The following is an 11,102-nucleotide window of genomic DNA, read 5'->3' as shown; positions in this document are numbered from 1 at the left end:
ACAGTCATATAATACTCTCAAGTCCAGCAAAAGTCAGATAAAAATTGGGGCATCTCTGGCTTTGATATTTGGTAACACTGGAACGTATCCATTCGCTTACGTGACAAGAGACTTATAAATAAAAGTTTTATAAAATGTTAGGATAAAAGGGAACCATTAAAAGTAACAATCACTTGATTCATTAAAAGAAAAAAAAAATTCTTCAAGTCCCTTCAAAATTTGGGCCCTGCCAGTCTCCCAGGCCTAGCCTAGCCAACAATTCCGGCAGGAACAGCTCCAGCCAAAGGGAAAGAATCTCCCTCCAGGCCTTCTGTCCTGCGATGAAATTGCTCTTTTGTAACAGAAACCTACTACTCAGGTTTTAGCTTAAATCCTTCGCCTTAATTCCTCCTCCAAGAAGCCTTCCACGCTCCCCTTCCTGGTCATCTTATATTACTCCCCACCTATGTCCTCTGTTAACATCCTTTCCTTTTCTCTGATTGTCATCTGTATCGTATTTCATTGCAACTGCTTGTTTATTTCTCCGCTAATCTCTTCTCACTAAGGGCGGGTGGGAGCCATCGATCCAGCTCCCCGTCAAATGTCTGGTACCTATCCCAGTGACTGGCACAGAGTATGAGCCCCATAGACATTTGTTTGGTTAATGAATGACCCCAGGCCTAGCTTCTCATCTTGCTGTCCAGAGAAAAGCTTTGGAGATGGGATGAGGGCAACTTCTCCAGCAGGGGCCAAAGAATATCAGGAAGCATCCTGGGGAAAAGTCTACCTTGGCACAATTAAGTTTGATCATTTAATGGGTAAGCAAATTTCTCTCTTTGACCTTTTCTCCATTCTCTATCTCTTTTCTTGTCCGGTTTTACATATTACAGCTTCTCAGAGGCTTTGACCATCCGTTAGTGTTTATTATTAAATTCCACAAAAGGCATTTGCCAAACTTCTTTGCTCATGGAAACTTTTGTTGTGAGAGCATCCACTAAGATAGGACATACGTGGTGCCCAGAGAACACAACTGGAGATCTGTGCTGATTAACCCTTTCTGTGATATCATATTTAGTGCTCCATCTATAAAATAGGAATAAAAATGACCTGCAATGATCTGATAGGAACAATAAATATGTTATTATGAATCAAAGCATCTACTGATCTCACTGATCTGTTGCATAAGCACTTGGCTGACACCACACAGAGGGAAGGTATTTCTCGACTGAAGAAAGGAAAAAAGATCCACATAGAAACATCTATGTCTGTCATGAATTTTAATTCTTCCAGACTCTCATTTGTTTATCATCAAATAGTATTTATTAAGCATGTACTTCATATATCTGTGTTGAATATTTAAGTAAACAATCTTCAAATGAATGCATAAATCAATATATGATGATGATCTTCAACAATTTATGTCTCTCTCAGTGTCTTTAAGACCAAACTTCAACCCAGAAAGTATAACCAAATGCAGAATGCGCTTGGGAAGCCTTCTACACACCCCCTTCCCAGCTGTATGCCCATTGCACTGATGTGCTCTACTCAGTACAATTCAGGGTAATATTCTGTTGATTCATTTCTTTGTGTTTCATCAAGATTTGTCTTTCTAGAATAACTTCGATATTAGGACAACTGAACCAATATCACCGTGAGTAGCCAACTTCTAGCGTTTGGGGCCGAAGAGAGAGAAGACAGGGCCAGCTGAGCAATGCTGTTATGTCCAGGAATAAAAGGAATAACAACCATAAAATTAACTACAAGCCTATAATATTATTGAGTAATTTTGTAGAATCAAATGACATTCTCATAGTTAATGCTGATATGATGACTTTGTGTTTCACAATATTTCTGTTATCCACGGGGTATGAGGAGACTGGCCAAGACTGTTAGGAATTTTTTAACCAAAGAATTAGTGCTACTGACTGAATGGCAAGGGACACAATAACTTTGATAATTGAGGTGAACTGTATTCAAACTAAAATTTTAGAAAATTGATCTGAAAAAAAGAAAGAAATGGGGCCGGGGCTTGTCATGAATCTTATACACTGGAATGACCAAAATTAATGAAATGAAACAACATTAAATTAAGTCAAAAGGGTACAGCCAATGCTTTTTATATGATTAGTTTTAAATTTAGCCTATACTTGACACCAAAACGTCAGTTTAAACTAGGGAAAGATTCTAATATACCTATCCAAACCAGCACCATTGTGAGTAGTCAACTTCTAGCATCCTAGGCAGCCCAAGACGGACTCTTCAATTATTAATATAATCTCAAGAGTGGCATCCATCATTGTCACCCATATTCTATGGGTTAGCAGCAAATCACAGACCCTGCTCACACTCAAAGGGAGGGAATCATATGAGCACATGAACACCAGAACCAGGGCTGTGGGGCCACCATAATACCTATATCCACCACAGCCATTAACCACCTGTGAACTGTACACCATCAAGCTACTACTACTAGCAGAAAATGGATTATTTTCATTAGTACCAGCTGGGAAAACCCAAAGGAAAGATTCGAATTGGCCTAGCTAATGTCAGAGGTCCATCACTGGACCAGTCAACTGTAGCCAAAGATGTACAGTCCCCAAGTTATTCAGTAAGACAAGTAGGGCAAATGGTGGATCCCGAGCCATGGGGGATAAGGGTACAGGTTTGCAAATCCTAGTTATTCCAAACTGGGTAGCCACTGTTTTAGAAAACCTGACCCACTATATTGCTTTGTATGTCTTTAGGCCTTGGAAGTCTGGCTTTCCTCACAATTTCAGTCAGACTGAGGGAAGAAATAAAGAAACACCCTGCGGGGCGCCTGGGTGGCTCAGTTGGTTAAGCGTCTGCCTTCGGCTCAGGTCATGATCTCAAGGTCCTCGGATCGATCCCCATTTCAGGCTCTCTGCTCAGCGGGGAGCCTGTTTCTCCCTCTTTTTCTGCCCCTCTCTCCTCCTTCTGCCTCTCCCCTCTGCTCCTGCATGCTCTCTCTTTCTCTCAAATAAATAAATAAAAACTTTTTTAAAAATTAAAAAAAAAGAAACACCTTTTAACAAACAAAGATGGCCCCAGATACGTCATAGTTTTTAGCCTTAAGATATGGTGGTAAACATTTTAAATCAAACAACATCTGAAATAATTCTTCTGTAGCCAAATAAAATAAAATACTTTAGAGGAGAAGCTCTGGGTATATTCATTTTACTGTTTGCTATAGTTCAACAATATTCACTCTCTTCTTAACAACCTTTTAAGGCTTATCCATACTACAATGAAATCACGTTGCAGAGGTAAAAAACTAGAATTATAAAAACACTGCTTATTTTTTTATATTTTCAACCATGTCAGATGCAAAGTGCAAGATTAAAATTCAGAAATATTTTTTATAATATATTTGACCTCCCTGGCCTAACTGAGCCTACATAGAAGTAGATAAATCATACTGTAATTTTAATAAATAGGGGTCAAGAGAAAGTACTCACAAATATAATTAAATTAGAAACCCACCACTTAGAAACCAGTCTAGAAGTTTTTTCTGTACTTGCAAACAATACCACAATCTTGACCCCTTCATGATTTTTATTTCATAGTATTTATTTTTAGAAATCTAAAGCTATAGAAGTCTCTCTTCCTAATCTCAATATTTTCAATTTCCACATATAACAGATGCAAACCACTAAAACACAATCTCACCGAGCTTTTAATGATGACAGGAAATGCTCCCACCACAGCACGTTCAAAAATTAAGAAGGCATTGGATCATTTGATAAAGAAGCACAAAAATATATAGATTCTGTGATGCAAACTTTAAGGGATAGTATAAAATAAGGACAGTGAAGAATTTCCAGAAATGCTGTTTTTGTTTGTTTGGGATGTCAAACCAGGAAAGTAAATTGCCAAATAAGAACAGAAACATAAATTAGTTCACGAGACAGCTAAGACATCTTTATGGAAAGAGAAAATTGATGGATCCAGCCTCGGAGCCTAGAGGTGGAGTTAAAGGGCATGAACTTCCCTTCTATCAAGCAATCCTTGAAGCCAATGAAAAATAACGTCTCTAAAAAATGTCACTTTTCAGGATATCCCTTTTTATATGCATTTGCCAAGCAGAGGTGAAGTGGAAGGGCAGCCCTTTATTGGGGAATCCAGTCTATCAGAGAAAATGAGACATCCTGGAGCCAGGATCTCAAATATTACCATGATGGACCCAACCCCTAAGGTTTCCATGTTGACAGGGTCCTAGAGTTAACACTGGGTTTGGGTAGGGTTTTTTTCTGTTTTTGTTTTTGGTGGGGGAGGGAGCTGTTTTTGCTGAGATCTTAAAAACAAGCCATGTTCTGAATAAGGTTACTCCCAGGAACATTTATCTTTATTGATTTAAGCAGATTCTAAACATCTTTATGACATGCACAGGCATAAATTCTGAGATTATGGAGGTAGCAGGCAGCTTAAAAACCAGTACTTTGGGGAAAAACAAAACAGTCTTCTGATTTGTGTGTTGTGAACAGGCAGTTTTTGCTGACTTCATGAAGGCCATGTCATCACAGAGAGATCTTGACAAACTTGGGGTACGTGGCAACTTCAAACACTTCCTGATCCCCAGTTTCCCAAATGCTATGAAGTTGATTACAGTCATCTTTTAAAACATGAATATGTGATGCTTTATCGTTTCATAAGATATGTACATGCTACGATGGTGATGTTGGTGATAAGTACTCCCAACTCCTGACTACCTTGTAAGGAGGAGGCATGGGAAAGTGGTGATGGACGCAGACCCATTACCGAAATCTGGCTGGGAAATAACCCTGCTATAAGTCTTTGTTTTCCTCTGTAAAATGAACCTAAAGATAGTACCTACCAGCTGTGGGCATTATCTGAAATAATGTGTATAAAGTGCCTAACCCATAGGAAAACTCAACAAGATGGTTATGATTATTACTGCGACGCAGGTATTATTTGACTAGAAATGTTTCATTTTTGTCTCATTTTGTCGCCCCGGATCAACTCATTCTCTTCCCAGACCTAGGAGACAGACTCAGCAGGGGTCAGGCACTGGCAGAAGGTTCCATGGACAACAATGGCAGAACCAAAATTTAAACTCCAGTCTGTGTACCTTCAACGAGTTGTCTCCCCCTCAGCAAGGTGGGAAGAGGACTACAGTTTTGTTGTTTCCCTGAAGACCAAAAATAGGGTATTCCAAAGAAAAGGAGGCAAGGAATCCCCCAGGGCTCTCTTGAAAGACTGTCTTAAAGCTAAGCCTGATTCCTGCATCTAGCAGAGAAAATTCTGACCAGTGAAAGGACTTCCTTTCTAGCCTCTTTAACATGACCTGCTTTTTCCTAGGAAATTTAATTATGCATCTGTTTGTTCATTCATTCAACAATTGTTAAGTATCTATTATGTACTCAACCTGGACTCCACTCCATGCAGATGCCACCGAATGGAGGAGGGTGACTTGTATATTAACTAAAGGCATAAACGGCCAAATTGATATGAGAAACAGAGAAGCTTTGAAAGAACTGTAATTAAATCAAGTTAGGAAGCAGAGGAGCAGTTCATTTAGAGAGATGAGCGCCATCGGATGAATTCTTTGGACAAGTCAGTCAGTGGACGAAAAATTCAAGACCCATGAGGGAAATCATGACAGAAATTCAAACAGAATTTCTCAGCCTGGATCATCAGTTAGAAATGCAAAGAAAAAAGTGATGGATTATTTAAAGAAATATCTCCTTCTCAAAGTCTAATGCAACACTGGTTTACTAGTCAATAAATTGGCAAGACCATACCCTTAAAAATGGGTGCGATTGCTCTACCAGATGGAAAAAGATCAATTATAGTTACAGAATCCAAAGTCTGTTCCTAAAATCTTAAATGTATATGCATCTGTTGTATTTTGAGATGAGAGGATTGCATTTCTCTCAGCACACGAGGTACTATATATTCTAGCTATTGGACAATCATCAGTGTGGATATTGAATTGTACTGATTTATAATCTTTAGCTCTATTTTGGTGTAGCACATTTTCCCAATAGATATGCATTGTGACCGGTTGTACAAGAGTCATCCATTAGTCATGATAACAAACTATAAGGCTATACCCGAAAATCTGGCTCTCCCCTTTACCTTCTCATTTTCCAGCAGCCCTGTTGCTGCAAACTCTCAACTAATTCCTCAAGCCAGGACATCTGTGGGTTTTCCACTGAGTTGTAACCGCTGAACATGATGCAGACCGGGGACTGCCAACAGTCTCAAAGCTGTAGGAAAAGGAAACTCACACCACATGGCTCCCTTCTCCCGGAATCAACTTGCCTCCTGGATCTGCCTGCTTTGGGCTTCCTTCCAATGCCCTCCCATAGTAATTTTTTTATGTTTTATCCAGAGTACATAGTTATCGGCAACAAGGTTAATCCAATTGGAGCTTACTTGACTATAAACAAAAGCAGAACTCCAGGCTTGAGGGTCATAAAGTCAAAATTGCACTTATTAGTATCATTTTTCAAGAAGCACTTTGAGACTATCAAAGTGAAGGCTCCCTCAGTATCTTCTTTTTTTACTGAAATCAGAAAATCTTCATCTCCTGCAGAGAATTTCCATACAAAGTTCACAGATCTTCAATACTAGAGAGTCATTTTGCAATTTCAGAACGATTTGTTTTAAAAACCCGATTCCTAACAACTTTGGCTGGCAATCGCTTTGGCTAATGTAGGCACTGTGAAAGAGTATTAAGCCACATCTGTTGCGAATATCTTGCAAAGATAAACCAGAATTCAGGGAGTTCCAATCATCTTATTTGCCTAATATGTTTACCAGTAAAGGCAAAGAAGTTGACTATACAGAAATAGCTATCTGTAGGTCTTGAGAGAATGAAACATGCTTATACTTGTGTACTTCATAGAGTTCATAATCTAAGATTGACATGTTTGAGTTTGAGATTAAGAATTGGAAGATAATCACTCCTCGGCCTTTTGGCTAAGATGAAGTTCTTATGAGTTTAATATCTGATACATCCTCTAGTCAAGGAAAATATATTAAATGGATTTTTGGAGCAGGGAGATGGAAGAGGAGCCTGCTCCGTCCACACCATGCATGGACCTGGTATTGCCCGACTTCCAGGAATGTGGCACCTCCCTCAGGGGCAACAATAGTGGTGCAAATGGCAGGCTGAGTCTGGCTTTTGAAGTCATCCCATGGACCTATGTGCAGAGGAGATCTAGTGGCTTGCTTCTTATCCTGCAGCAGGAGCCAGGCAGGAAGCCAAGTAGCCAGGCTCTAGCATCCCTGGCCTGAGCAGTTAAGGCTTACCTTCCACGTGGGATAGCTGACCTGTATGCGTGTGGCCATCAGGACCAGCCTTGCCACACTCCATCCACCCCAGGAAAGTCCCAGCCTCCGTCTCTTCTCTGTGTCACAGCCCCCCGCCCCAACCACCACTAAAAAAGAAAGAAAAAAGAGAATTGGAAGATTTTGGATAGCAGATGACAGAGGACAAAACAGTTAAACATATGGGTCAGGCCATCCTTTTGTTGCTAGTTTAAGAGACTTCAACCAGTCTCAGTTTAGACTTCTGTTAGTTATTGTAGTATCTAGTATAGGATCATAACATCTAGAAATTTGCCGTGGATCTTACCAGAAATATGAGCCAGTAAATCAAATTGTATCTCTTTTTGTGAAACAAACCTACCTTTAATTCCTCCTCATCATTCACAAAGCCCTAGGACAACAATGTATATTGTTTATGAAATTAGACTTAAATATTGTATTTATTGCTACAAATAGATCTGTGGTCTAATATAGACACACTAGTATTGTTTGTGCAAGAGATACATTGAAACACCCATTTCTACCTCTTAAGCAATGGGAACTGGCATTTGAGAAACTTTAAAATTAAAAGTTAATGAATCGGGGCGCCTGGGTGGTTCAGTTGGTTGAGCGTCCAATTCTTGATTTCTGCTCAGGTCATGATCTCAGGGTCCTGGGATCAACCTCCATGTTGGGCTCCACACTCAGTGGGGAGTCTACTTGAAGATTCTTTTTCCCTCTCCCTCTGCCCCTCCCTTACATGCACACACGCGTACTCTGTCTCAAAAAAAAAAAAAAGTTAATCCGATTAAAATACTCGAAGTATTTTAAAAGATAAAATGAATTCCAAGCCAGTAAGATTAGATGGGAAATGGAGTGCATCCATTAATTCGCCTATAGGGAGAATGTGGAGACAGAAAGTTACCACCTGGCTCCTGAACCAGAGGAAAAGGAATCACAAAAGCAAACCTTAGCAATATCCATTCAAACAGGACAAGCTTTTCAGCAAAGAAAAGTTAGGATTTAATTTCAGGAAAGACTGTATTTTAGGGGCGCCTGGGTGGCTCAGATGGTTAAGCGTCTGCCTTCAGCTCAGGTCATGATCCCAGCGTCCTGGGATTGAGCCCCGCATCGGGCTTCCTGCTCAGCGGGGAGCCTGCTTCTCCCTCTCCCTCTGCCTCTCTCCCTGCTCATGCTCTCTCTCTCTCTCTCTCTGTATCTCTGTGTCTCAAATGAATAAATTAAAAAATCTTTAAAAAAAAAAAAAAAGACTGTATTTTAAAAAGCTCACTTTGTCAGCCCAAGGCCATAACTAGTAAGATCATCCTGTTGCCAGGTACATCCCTACTGTAAAGATGGGTCTATCAGAAAATCTCATTCAGCCATTCACTCATTCATTTATTTAACTAGCTTCTACTGAGTGCCAACAAAATGCTGACACAGGGCAAGAGTCCGATAGAATGATGAAAAGCTAAACAGACGGGACTCACATTCATTAGCTTTCACTGTAATACGAAGGATAAGCAATAATTGAATATTCACAGCTAGAATATAATGACAAATAGTGATAAGTTCTGTAAAGGAAATGTTTAGGAGATTATAAAAAACACTAAGAAATGGGATCAGGGAGGTTTGGACACACACCCCAAGATCATACTATCCTAAATTGATGTGCTGGGATGTGATCCCAGGCATTCTGATCCCAGAACCCACCTTTCTAAATTACATAATAAGTCAGCAAAACAAACATGCAGAGAATACAACTTTAATCTGTTTTTAGATAAATCTTTTATTTTCAAATGAATCCTTGCTACCAGGCCAGCTCTTAAAGAGTCGCCTACTCTTTGTTCCTTTACCCTCACCATTCATTTACATTTTCCTTCCCCCAAACAAATCTTGAAATCCAGGATAAGACTCTCTGGCTCTGGCCACACCAGTTCATGACCTGGCTCACCACTAAAACATAGAAAGTCCATATTGAAGGGCTCAGTCAGAGCATTTCCTCTATAATGGTTTTATCTCTGTGTTCTGATACCAACATTATAAAGGCTAGGGGAAGGCCCATTGTACATGGGAAATCAGCAAAAACAGTGTATTCCAAAAAAATGCAACAAAATCCACTGCTTCTCATTCCATGTGTAGAATTTTGATACTAAAATAATTCTTTGAAAAACTCAAAGGGAAAGCAACCCATTAAGTTTCTAAAAAAAGGACAGTCCTTTCTAGATTGACTGAAGTCTGGTGTATGACAAGCTTCATTTCAAACATGCTTTAAAAACATGATGTAACTCGGACAAGTCAGACTTTGTAACTTGGCAGAGGCAAAGTTTTTGAAATGTATTTATGTATGTGTTGGGTGTAAACTGTTACTGTACTGGAAAACTTCTTGAAAGGGATTTTTATAAGTCTCATCTTGTCTCTCTCAAGTGGCTGTTAAAAATAGAGAGTTTATTGGCAACTGTTTTTCCTTGTGTTAGAGAAGGATTAACTTAATCCTGGTGAAATATCTTAACACTTCACTATATTCAATTTTATACAACTAGCTTTCATTACACATAATACTAAAATAACTGCACATATCCTAAGTGATTCAAAAGTTACACGTTTGTCAAGTTTGTTTTTACAGACCCATGAAACTTAAGCACTATTCTCTAAGTGAAGTAACTTTTTGTCTTCCTACCTACACCTGAATTATTTTAATTTTGGAGTAAGGTTTATTTCTTTTTTTTTTTTTCTGTAAAATGTTAGAGGCTTCCTCTGTGTATTTAACACAGCGTGATAGAATGTGTCAAGCAAGCATTGTGATCTTCACTACAGTGCCCAATTTACAAAGCTATTTGAGATCCTCCTTTTTAAAATAATCCCATTTAGATTTAGGACATTTGTGTTACATACTAGAGCTGTTCTCCTTTCCAATTATAAGAAGTCCAAATGTGACATTTTTCCCCCCCACTCCCACATTTTGGGCCAGTCCAAAGCTAAGTTAAATGGGCAAAATGTGTCCTCATTCCCCATCAATACATTTAGCTTCCTTTTTCCCCCCTTCTCTGGTGTTTCCTCTGCTTTTTCCTCCTCATTTAAAAATATCTACTGCCCTTCCAGGAACAAAACCCGATATCAAGAAATAATCTGCCCTTGTTTCTGATAGGACAATTTGCATTTCCTCTCATAGGAGTATTTGTCTTCCAAACCTTATCACTACTCTTCAAATGAAAGAATGTGTCCTTATTAAAGAATTTCAGAGTTGGGCGCCTGGGTGGCTCAGTTGGTTAAGCGACTGCCTTTGGCTCAGGTCATGATCCCAGGGTCCCGGGATTGAGTCCCGCATCGGGCTCCCTGCTCAGCAGGGAGTCTGCTTCTCCCTCTGACCCTCCCCCCTCTCATGCTCTCTCTCTATCACATTCTCTCTCAAATAAATAAATAAATAAAATCTTAAAAAAAAAAAGAATTTCAGAGTTATTTCTCGCTCATGTGAAGGCATGCACCTTGTAGCCATATGATCTGGACCATGGAGCATCCAAGGTCAGTGACAGGGAAAGAGAGACATGGCAGAATCCCACTGGCTCTTTCTCGCCCCAGAGTCATTTCTTCCTCTCCCGGTGCACTGACCAGCACAAGTCAGGTGCCTCGACCCAGTTACCAGGGAAGTTATGAAATGTGGGTGGCATGTGGCTTTTTGGCTGAGCAAAAATGATCTTGGCTTCTTTGGGTACCCTTTGCTCCCTTATTCCCACACAGAAAACACACCCATCTCCCCCTGGTAGATAACCCCAAATCCTGGCCAGTCCCTGCATGTGACTCAAAGTCTAGAAAATGCTCAGTGGTGTCTT

The 11,102-nt window shown here is 39.8% G+C and overlaps 1 pseudogene; it reads left to right on the top strand.

The window, feature by feature from the left end:
* The first annotated feature begins 6,922 nt into the window (after positions 1-6,922).
* On the top strand, positions 6,923-7,102 carry LOC115937306 (U2 spliceosomal RNA; annotated as a pseudogene).
* The last annotated feature ends 4,000 nt before the right edge of the window (positions 7,103-11,102 follow it).

The sequence above is a fragment of the Leptonychotes weddellii genome, chromosome 5 (assembly GCF_054177405.1).
Source record: "Leptonychotes weddellii isolate Sample4059 chromosome 5, ASM5417740v2, whole genome shotgun sequence".
NCBI classification, from domain to species: Eukaryota; Metazoa; Chordata; class Mammalia; order Carnivora; family Phocidae; genus Leptonychotes; species Leptonychotes weddellii.
This window is presented reverse-complemented; position numbering and strand designations above follow the sequence as displayed.